The following is a 12,433-nucleotide window of genomic DNA, read 5'->3' on the forward strand; positions in this document are numbered from 1 at the left end:
GTAGCAAACAGTCCCTTGAAGACTTGCTCCACACGCTGTGGTCGGGATGCGTCCTCTTCCCTGTGCAGTTCAGTTCGGCTTATCCCGCCTTACTGGAACAACGCTCTCCTCCCCTTCTCCTGGAGATAGACGGCGGCAGTTGTGACGCTTCTGCAGACACCTTATCCTCACCGACACTGACGGCGGGAGCAGGCAGCTTGTGGGCTAAGTTGAACCAAGGGCGCCAGTGCGGGGCTCTCAATGACGCGCTGGTGCTGCAGAGCAGACTGTTTGCGGGCTTGGCGGGGGTTGCCACTGCCGATGCGCTGCTGTTTTGTCGTCACGCCACGGGCCACTGCAGAGTTTCTACCAAGACAGTGGGCCTCTAGGGGCACGAGAATACAGAGCCTGGGCTATGTGCCGCGCTGGTGCGGCTGCAGTCATTAGCGCTTCATTAACGTCGGCACTTCACTCCCCTCCTTACCGGGACTTGTGATGGCAGGCAGAGTGGCCTGTGGGAGTGTCGTCACGTGGGGTCTGCTTCGGTGCCATGTCAGAGTCACCGTCTATGCCGCGCGATATGCCCGCATCCTCCGGGCAGGCAGCAGCGCCGGCATGTGGTCCCTTCCTTCATGCCGACAACAACGGCGGTGTACTGGCGGAAATGCTCACACCTTTACCCCACAACTTATTTCTCCGATGGCCTGTCGTGCAGGGTAAGACTCAACCAGTCCAAACATAGAGGATCGTAGGGTCTCTCCTCCGCAGGCACACGGGGTCAGATCCGCCTCGTCGCCATTGTGGAATCTCGGGCCCTAGGCCCACATGCCAGCAAAATGACCACACTGACACCACGTACTTGGGTACTGTAACTGGGCCAGGCACGTGCGCCGGGCCCCCTTTTATTGGCAGGGTCACCTGACTGGCGACGCCTGTGGTGGGTGGGTGTCTAGTGTGGGTTACATCAGTATTGAAACACTAGACTGTATCCAGCCTGATACTACATCCTGGATATTTTTTAAATAAACACACGTGCACCTACTTTAAATGCCGGTTTCCATTATATTTTTTCTGCTGTTTCGTTGGTAATATGTCCTATTCTAAAACATTTTTTAGATCTGCTCACCGTTGCTGCTTACTCTCGCATTCCCTAAGTAAGTCAAGCCTTGTTTGCAATTGGAGTATGGCTGCAATGTAGCGGTTAGTCCTTCTCCAGTCTGAGTCACAACCTCCATTGCATAGACTAAATGCCTGCGGTTCTGAGGGAGCGTCGGAATACATCACCAGCGTAGAATTCTTGAAAGTTTTACTAAGGTTTAGGACAAAGCGGCTTCTCAGCACAGCCGGGCCAGTGCATTTCACCGAGTAGCATTGCGCAGCTCAGCACATGTGGTTTGAATCGTAGTGCCCGCCAGTACCGTTCCATCAGCATCCATATTGTGGGAAAGGAGGGGGGGAGGGGGTGAGACCCCCAGTGTCATGCTGAAACAAAACAAATCAAGAATGGTCCACTTAAAAAGAAGGAGAGTGTTTGTCCACTGCCGATAGTTTCTACCCAAGAAAAACCTTAATCAAAAGGAACTTATTAAACCATTTAGTGCTCCTTCCCTGTGATCCATGGTGGGACCCTCACTAAAGCAACCCAGGGGCAGCATCCATTCTGGGCTGGGGTTGCTACCCTTTCTATTATGTCAGTTCACTTACCCCCGTGGCAACGCCCACCGTACCGTGACATGGTTCCCGACCACCATCTACTGCCTGGACTCCCATCCAGTAGTGGAATGGTGCTTAGCAGCCAGTTGCAAAAAGCAAAAAATATTTGAAATGCTATAGGTTTTGCATTTAAATGCAAGACCTATGGTATTGCAAACAAACGGCTGCCATTGTCCCGGCTGATTCGAAAGTGAAAGCGGGCATGGCCCGCTGAATGCAAGTAAAGCACGTCATTGTGCTTAATATAGGAGAATCTCAATAAAGAAAATAGTACATGTACCGTGTAACAACCAAGTAAAGGGGCCAGTATGGTGAAGGGATGGCTGAATAGCGTAGCCACATGCTCCTTGCAAAGTGAGTTGTATGCTGCCACTACTCCTCCATCGTCTAGACATAAAGACATAAGGGTTCCATTTCGAGACTACTTGAACATTCAGCGCGTAGACTCTGCCACTCAGGTGGAACAAGGCATAGTCCCTACAGTCGTGTGGTAGTTCACGTTAGCATCTCAGTCGCCCATCCTTGCCACAACACTTTGAAAGGCTTACAGGTTTCCAGGCAAGACTGGAATGGCAGGTTTGGCGCCATGGGTACACTCCTCAATACAATTAGTTGCGGTATTCAGCATGAGCTGGTGGTGGAGGTGGAATATGTAAATCCCTCTGGTCTTTTCCCTTTTAATTGTCCTGTTATGGTTATATGTAGCGTATTACCTACTTGCCTAGACTGTAACTTACATTTTTTTTGTAATTCAATAACTGTTCATATTGACTGGAAATGTGCAATGATATATGGAAATGCTAAATAAAGTTATTAAAAAAAAAATAAGTAAAGGGGCCAGTAGCCATGGGAGGTTACACATGAAGACATGGCCTTACTAAGGAGGGACTAACAGGCCTATTTAGGAATCAGACGACAGCATTTATGAAGGACAAAGGCACAAGCCAATGAAAACTATGGGTGGCTTTTCTCCCATACTGAACTTCTACAGATCATCACCAGAGCAGCGATTGCGTGCTGGATCAGACGCGACCTAAAAAACTATAACCTCAATAACATCAGCTTCAATAGACCCCACTGCTCAAGGCACTTCACAGACACTCCGCCTGAAAAATATCTATAAAAAAAAACAAATGCAGAAGTGGTTAGAGGTTAGTAAATAACATCAGTCTGTACCAGAAAATATGAAGCATAACCTTGTACCCTTACCTAGGATTTCATCATATTGCGATTTCCTTTCCTCTTTCTAATGCCATGAAATATTTGTTGAGCTTCCTCTGTGTTATTACTGATTTTAAGTCTGTTAGTCAAATGAGGTTTAACTAATTAACCAAATTGCAAGGAGAAAGGCATTTTTCTAATATAACTGAAAAATGTGCCTCTACTTAACTCGTCAAAAAATAATTTGTTTGTTTTTCACATGCACAATGTTAAGCTTTTATTGCATCTTTGATTATTTTGGGCTTTGCAGACAGCTTAGAAAACTCACATGTTTAATGGAAAGATTTAATTTCCCTGCTTCTCCCTGCTTTATATTCTAGATCATCTGCAAAATCAGAAACGCGTTATTCAGTTTGCGGAATATCTTTAAGACTCACATTAAGCAACCTGTGTGTGTCATCTGTATCGCCACTCTGCCTAAAGGTTTAGCATTTACATTTCATTCGCCATCCATCCACTTTCTGCCATGTGTTTTTCGGTATAGGAGTGTAATTCCAAGTGTACATCACACCTCTTCTTCAATCAATGTTCTTGCTTTATTGAAATTTCTTACGGCTGCATCAGGTTAAGTTTCAACTACTCCAGATCTCTTGCAGGCTGTTGAAAGAATGCCTCCCGTCTATAATATTACTCAGAATGTTATGTAAAGTCATTTATATCGCACTTGAGCAGCCATCTATGGAGTCCATCTGTGAAGAAAATACATTTTGTGTTTCTGGCAGGGATAGCTGTTCCGTTCTTGTTTAGGTTATATCTTATCCTGAATCCGTTCCAAATCCATTGGATCTCAGCCCAGAAAATGAAAGATCTCTCAAATGCATGGCAACAAGGTGTAGGGGCTCATCGCTTAAACGGCCCACTTTCTTGAGGTCCGGATACGGAATCTGGTATTGTTTTGTAAACTGTTGTCCTATATGGAATGTATATTCTTTGTTTATTAAAATTGTAAATTAAATTACATTTGATATTGACACTGACATCTCCCCAACCCCACTGGCCTGCGTGCCAAGGCCCTCTAATGGACAATGCTGGTACTATTTTCATGAACCTCTATTGAAAACTACTTGGTAAGTGATTAAGGAAAGGTCATACTTGCTAAGCTCTTAAGTACATAATAATTCATAGTTTAAAAAAAAAAAACATAGTAGATGGCTTCCTTTAGAAAACAGCAAGCTACCTCTTATTTGGGGAAATGGAAAAATAGAACCAGTATAATATATTTCACAATTTCTTAATTATGTTTCAGATGCCATTCACAATAAATTGATTTTCATATGAGGAGCATGTACTCAGAGTACTACACACAATTAATAGATCAGTTACTTAGGTAGAGATATGTTTTCATGTGACAGATATTTAGTTATTATAGATACCTATATGAACCCACTATGGAAATGTTGGAGACATTTTTCTTTTGTAGAGAACCTTGAATTTAGACCATTCTATGAAATGTTTGTGTGGAATACTGGCTTAATTTAGGCGCGCTGTTTTAAATGATCATTATAGTCTAGATTGCGTAACCCGATATCCCCTTGTGGGTTTGGGTAACAAAGTATGTTGTCTAGTAAAGATACCTACACAGGAATTTGCTTTCCTAAATAGAAACAATTTGAAATATCACTTATGACCCCCTGCCAAACAGTGACAAAAAGACAATATATTAGGGGACCACCAGGACAAAGGGGAAATCTCAGAAGTGGACTAGCTGGTTCTGAACTTTCTTCCTTACAGTGAATTAGCCTGGGGTCCAGTTTTTAGTTCCTTTGCAGTTAGGTTACACGTTGTTGGTCTAGATCCTACTGCGTAAGAACAGATACCAAGTGAATGTAATGAAAGCTCTCTCTGCCTTTGCTTTCTTTGATTTATGCATTGTTTGCTGTTACAATCTCTGGCAGACTGGGCATTGCATGATCTTTTTCTTCGACAAGAATGTTGCATGGAATTCTTTACCTAACGTTCAGGAAGAATTTGTTGTATGTAATAGGCATCAGAAATGGGTATTATACTTAAGTAACCTGTAGATGTTTTCCATTTGGAATATTGTGAATCCCTGTCACTTGTGTTTATGTAAAGATTATATCTTACCCTTGAACTTTATCTACATGATTATACATGTTCTACTCGAAAATAAAACACCCATTTGTAAATGATTTATACATCTTTAATTATATAAAACTATCTGCATTTGCATGTTGGAATCTACTATTTGGGATTCATAAGTGATATTCTAAATTGTTTCTATTCAGCAAAGCAAATTCCCTTGTAGGTACCTGTACCAAACAGTTCAAAAGATTATGGCATGTCCAGTCTGCCAGAGATTGTAGCAGCAAACAATGCAATAATCAAAGAAAGCAAAGGCAGAGAGAGCCATAATTACATTCACTTGGTATCTGTTCCTTCGCAGTAGGATCTATACCAACGGGACATCTTAATGGCATAAGAACAGAGAACTGGACCCCAGACTCCACCACTGTAAGAAAGAAAGTCCTGAACCAACTAGTCCTTTTCTGAGATTTCTCCTTTGTCCTGGTGGTCCCCTAAAACGTTCCATTTTTGGCACTGTTTGGGAGGGGGTCCTGATACCAGGAAGCAACAATTTGGAGGCCTTATACTATGTAGAGATAACCGTAGTGTTCCATAAGGTTATGGATACTGCAAACCAGCCTCCCAATCATTTATAACCATTTGTTTTTGAGGAGGTATCCTATTTAGTCCTTTGCCCAGGTTCTGCTGTGTGACTGCATCTATTATTTTTTGGGTGTAATAGTCGTATCAAATTTAAGTTGAGTGATTCTCTGCATATGGGGCTACTTCTGGATTATTATTTTAAATGAATACATAACTTTGCAAACATTATGTTTATGCTTTTTGTAATACCAATTATGATGATGGGAAAGAGTGAACAACAGTGATAGTACCATCACGCCTCAAGCATATCAGTTAGTTTAGATGATCACAATCATCCTTGACTTTCAATGAATGTATGATGTTACTTAGCATGCCATTACTTAGCATGCCTTTTCTACGCAGTTTTTACTTAGCAAATGCCTTTAATTAGCAGGATTTTAAAACGTATGCCATTACTACGCAAAATCATAGAAAACCTTTAAAGTGGCATTACTTAGCAGTACATTACTTCGCAGGTTTTTACTACGCATACAGATTCTTTTTTCTTTTTTTACCCTACACGCCAACTATACCCTCCATGCCCCTACACTTCCCTAAACCCTAAAACACTACCCCCTACACTACACATACACTACAACACTTCCCTAAACGCTAAAACACTACCCCCTACACTACACATACACTACAACACTACCCTTAACCCTAAAACACTACCCTACACTACACATACACTACAACACCACCCTAAACACTAAAACACTACCCCCTACACTACACATACACTACAACACTACCCTAAACCCTAAAACACAACCCTACACTACACATACACTACAACACTACCCTAAACCCTAAAACACTACCCTACACTACACATACACTACAGCACTACCCTAAACCCTAAAACACTACCCCCTACACTACACATACACTACAACACTTCCCTAAAACACTACCCCCTAAACTACACATACACTACAACACTACCCTTAACCCTAAAACACTACCCTACACTACACATACACTACAACACTACCCTAAACCCTAAAACACTACCCTACACTACACATACACTATAACACTATGCTAAACCCTAAAACACTACCCTACACTACACGTACACTACAACACTACCCTAAACCTTAAAACTACCCCCTACACTACACGTACACTACAACACTACCCTAAACCCTAAAACACTACCCTACACTACACATACACTACAACACTACCCTAAACCCTAAAACACTACCCTACACTACACATACACTACAACACTACCCTAAACCCTAAAACACTATCCTACACTACACGTACACTACAACACTACCCTAAACCCTAAAACACTACCCTACACAACACATACTCTACAACTCTACTCTAAATCCTAAAACACTACCCTACACTACACATACACTACAACACTACTCTAAACCCTAAAACACTACCCCATACACTACAACACTACCCTAAGCCCTAAAACACTACCCTACACTACACATACACTACAGCACTACCCTAAACCCTAAAACACTACCCTACACTACACATACACTACAACACTACCCTTAACCCTAAAATACTACCCTACACTACACATACACTACAACACTACCCTAAACCCTAAAACACTACCCTACACTACACATACAGCACAACACTACCCTAAACCCTAAAACACTACCCTACACTACACGTACACTACAACACTACCCTAAACCCTAAAACACTACCCTACACTACACGTACACTACAACACTACCCTAAACCCTAAAACACTACCCTACACTACACATACACTACAGCACTACCCTAAATCCTAAAACACTACCCTACACTACACATACACTACAACACTACTCTAAACCCTAACACACTACCCTACACTACACATACACTACAACACTACCCGAAACCCTAAAACACTACACTACACTACACGTACACTACATCACTACCCTAAACCCTAAAACACTACCCTACACTACACATACACTACACTACCCTAAACCACTACCCCCTACACTACACATACACTACAACACTACCCTAACTACACTGCCCCACTTACCTCTCTCTCTCTCCTCGTGGTCCCTCTCTTCACCTTCAACCCTGGATCCACTCTTCTCCTGCGAAGTAACGGCATATGCGAAGTAACGGCATATGCGAAGTAAAGGCATGCTAAGTAGAAGCATGCGTAGTAATGGACTATGCGAAGTAAAAGTTGCTAATTAAAAGAATAGCAAAGTAAAAGTTGCAAAGTAATGGTTGTTTACCCTTTCAATTGCTGAGTGCAACATGAAGGACATTTCCTACCCATAGCAAAGACAGGGAGAGGCCGACTCTCTTTTCTTCCTCTTGTCTTTCATTGTCTACAGGTTCTGTTGGAGGTAACTAAAGTTTCCAAAGCAGAAAATCAGCAATCCTGGTGTAATTTGTGGTGTTATAATGCCGCACATCTTCATTCCGTAAAACAGTTTTTATTGATCTAAAATATTATGGGCAAAATGTATGTAAGTGAGGATTTGTGATTAGTGCTTAACACTTTCTGCGATTCCCAGTGGGTTGCAAATAGACCTACCTCATTAATATTCATGCGCTAGGCCTTGGTTTGCGACCCATTGGAATTGTAAATATCACAGAGATGGCGGCCTGCTGGGGTCAGCAGACCACCATGTCTGTGATTGCTTTTCAAAAAAGCAATGTATATTTTTTTTTAAATGCAGCCCGTTTTCCTTGAAGGAAAAGAGGATACATTTCAAAAAGAAAAATTAAAAATGTTCTTTTAATTTTTTAAGAGTAGGCAAGTTGTATCGTGGGACCATTGCTTGCTCTTATAAAATGTTTTTGCTAATATTCACATAGGGTAAGAGGTGCATTGGGTACCCATTCCTCATTCATGAATGGGTTGCAACCTCCTTGAAGTAGGTGGTAAAATGTGAATGTTTATTACCACTGCGATTCGGTATTAGGAAGGGATGCTCTAAACACACCCCATTCCTAATACCAAATCCCAAACCCAATTTGTGAATTGATAATACGTTACCGAATTGCAAATTGGGCCTTTGTACATTAAAAAATGCCTTTTCTGTTTGCAAATGGCCTTATTCTGTGATTCAGGCCATTTGTGAATGAAACAAAGGTTTGCACATCAGGCCCAAAGTACTTTTGCGAACTGTAGGTGGCACAAAGTGCACACAAAATGTTTAATGACGAGCTCTCTCACAATTTGTTAAGAGTTACAACTAATGGAAATTAAACAAAAAATTGACCCCTGGCACACCATAAAGTTATTATTACTTCAATTATCCTTAAAGATAGTCTATCTACATTTATAAGGCTGTAAGTCTAAATATTTATAAGCAAGTTTTTAAGATTACATTTGTGTTGGGTATTTTTCTTGATCCTTGTAGTGTCAGGGGCAACTAATTACTGTTGATAGAGTGGAGATCTCCTATTTGCATTTTTCTTGATTGTAGGAGTGCATCATAATCACTTGTAGAGCACACCTGCATATAATCATGTCTTGTTCAAATTTGAAGTGTTGGAATTGTGAACCATGTTAATGTATTATTTATGTGACGTATTTAGTTTAGTGACAGGTAGTATGAAGAGTTAACATAGGAATTAAATGTAACTAGCAGAGATGCTAACATGAAGAAACTGTGTGTGCAAACTGATTTCAGTTATGTGTTAGAAGTGTTTAACCATAATGATATTTTTCATAATTGAGTAAATGTGTTAGTTGAAATGCAAATCTAATAATGCAACTTGTAATGTTTAAGCAATGTATTCTTGTATTAGCTAAAGCAGTAGGCCTGAAAAGTAATCCTCTGACAACTCTCATTTTAGAATTAATGAACTAAATTTCGCATGCACTGTGAAATTATTCTTTCTCACGTTGTGCATTGCAGGTGGAGAAGCATTCTTTAGGCAACATAATGTCTTTGTTTTAGCAGCTAGGACAGGAGGGTAGAAGTTACAAAACTATGACTCGGGGGATAAAGGAAAGACGTTAGCTTCACACTGGAGAAGGCCTGGGAATCAAGGACGAATTGTTGCAAAAGATGTATATGGAGAACACCATGGAAAAGTATGCTCATGAATGTACTCATCGTGGGGTACGTGCAAAGCTGTGCATCATGGAACACAAACTGTGGATAATTGATTGCCGGACCTAGGGAAAGGCCCACATCTTTCTTGCCTTTTTGGAGAGAGAAAATCCCAGAACAAGCTCTTTCTTTTTTGCTGGTGGCTTTATGCTACCTGGTCCATCTTGAAGGTAGAGAGACTTCTTAGGAAGACTCCATGACTGACACTATTTTCCTCTTGACTCAAATTGTTTATCTATTAACTTATGGATGTCATTTTAGCGATAGAGTAGTGATACATGTGTTGCTTTTTATTCACCAACACTCAATGCAGGGACATTTGTAACTTTGCTTCATGATCATTTGCATCCTCTTTCTTGAACTAGTAGTTCTGTTTGTGACTTCATGCTGTTTCCTTTGTATTTCTACAATTTTGTGTTGAGGTGTGATTATGTTCAACTATTTTTGGCTTTGTTATAAATCAAACTAACATTTCCAAATTGTACTCTAGTTATTATGTTTTCAGAAGTAGTGTTTTAAATAGATTGTGTACTAAGCATTTTCTCCACAATCCCACTTCAATGCTGCTAAAAAGATCCAAAGACGTGTGACTCTAGAGAGATTCCAGAGTGATTGGAATCAGCCCTTTCATTGTCAAAGGGGGAAAGGTGGTGTTCACCGCTTTCCACAGCATTAGCTTTACGGCATTCAGTTGCAAGTGGGCCTCATTTCCCTTTTTGACTCCCTAGGAAGATATGGACTAGCAATGACGGGCTTTATCATAGAAGGGGGGAAGATGTTTAATTATAGGTATTCTGCTAATTTTTCAGAGTTGCAAAATGATTTATGTCTTTTAAAAACACTCAACCCTTTGAAAGCACAAGGTAAAAAACACAATAGCACAGTACAAAAAACTGATCATGTAGCCCCATACAGAGGTAAATTTAGTCCGCCTTGCAAAGACCATTAGATCCTGTTTCTCCTCCATATTGAATGTGAGTTTCAATACAAGAAAGAGACTCATTGCGCAGTCTCTAGAACTACATATCCCAAAATGCAATTCCTCTAGAGGAAGTGACAGTCAAAAAGTCAATTAAGTCTAGTATACAAGGGTCAGAAACATCAAATTGCTCCTATTTTTTTGCTGCTGAAGTACATTTTGCACACATGTACTGTTGGGCTGAGCATTCATTTTTTTCTTGGTAAAATGTTTATATTTTGGGAATTGGAAAGCGGTTGTGCTGCTACATGTGACGCAGAGTAAATTATTATAGAATCTTTTGTTTTGTTACCAGCAGTTTTCGATGGTGAATTTCTTTTGGAACGCTAGATTACTAGTTTTCAGTGGGATGCAAGTAAGCAAACTGATGCTTTCCCATGGTGTTTGTCTGAGCATTGTTAGTTGGTTCAAAGCAGAAGGTGTGTGAAGAATGTAATGCGTTCTCCCATGGCAGAAGCCTACAATGAAGCAGAGAGTTTTTTTACTGTCTTTATAACCAATATGTTTCACTGGAAAATGTTTTTTCTAAAGGTTCTTGGTGGATGATTTCAATGAAGAAGAAAAGTACTGTTCTAGAGGGTTCTTAATTTATGAACATATTAATTCTAAAACTTCTATATCTTGTACTGTGTTGCAGATAAGAAATATCTCCTTTGGTGAGGGTTTGGTTGAGGATTTGGGGCCCGATGTAGGTAGGCAAATACCGGTCGGAAACGGCCGAAAATACCGATTTTCGGCCGTTTCCGACCGGTATTTGGATATTGAGATGTAGGGGCATGTTAAATTACAGAATCGGTAATTTTACCGAATCTGTAAAATTACCGATTCTGTAATTTAACATGTAGGTAGCACTGTAATCAGTGCTACAAGGGTTTAAGAATTCGTTATTTACCACCAACTAGAAGTTGGTGGTAAATAATGAAAACCCTTCAAAAAGCTTTAAAAAATGTGCCGTGTTGCAGACATACATGCCCTTAGGGCATGTATGTCAGCAACATGTTCACCCATGCACAATTGAGGGGTGCAACAGGGTGTCAAAGTGACACCCTGTCCCCCTTTCAAATTCGGTAATTTTACCGAATCGGAGTTTACCGATTTGGTAATTGGCATTGATTCCTATGGGCATCAAGGCCTATAGGAATCAATGGCAATTACCGAATCGGTAAATACTGATTCGGTAATTACCGAATTATTCCGATTTGGTAATTTCAAAAGTAAAATTACCTACATCCCATTTACCTACTCTTAAATACCGAATCGGTATGATTCGGTATTTAAGAGTAGGTACATCGAGATTACCTACATCAGGCCCTTGGTGAGAAAATATTTTAATGAGCAAAATGTACAAAATGACAAAAAATACAATATTGGGAAACCGGCGAAAATAATTTTTAAAGTTTTAAATAAAAATAGTGTATAAAATTGCAAAGCACCAACTGCAGTCAACTGGTGGTGCGAAATGGGGCAAAGATAAGGGTGAAGGCCAACTGCGATGAAACATGGGTCAGATATGAACCTCAGATTTGTTTCAGTCAAAGGGTTACCTTCATTCTTAGAAAATATCTGAGAAGGTAGAGTCCTCCGCGGGCAAAGCAACAGGTTGAATCCAAAGATGGGGTTGTCGACATCTGGTTGCCGAAGTGTAGGGTCTCAATTAAGCTTTTGAAAAAAGACAGGAAGAGCTCTGAGAGAGAAAAGTCCGGAGTTTGCTGCCAGGAAGCTGATGACATTGATGAGATACTGTTCAGCATCAAGTCCATAGAAGTTCTCTACCTTTGGGCTTAGGATCCAAATCATGAAG

Source organism: Lissotriton helveticus, chromosome 2_1 (genome assembly GCF_964261635.1).
Source record: "Lissotriton helveticus chromosome 2_1, aLisHel1.1, whole genome shotgun sequence".
Classification (NCBI taxonomy): Eukaryota; Metazoa; Chordata; class Amphibia; order Caudata; family Salamandridae; genus Lissotriton; species Lissotriton helveticus.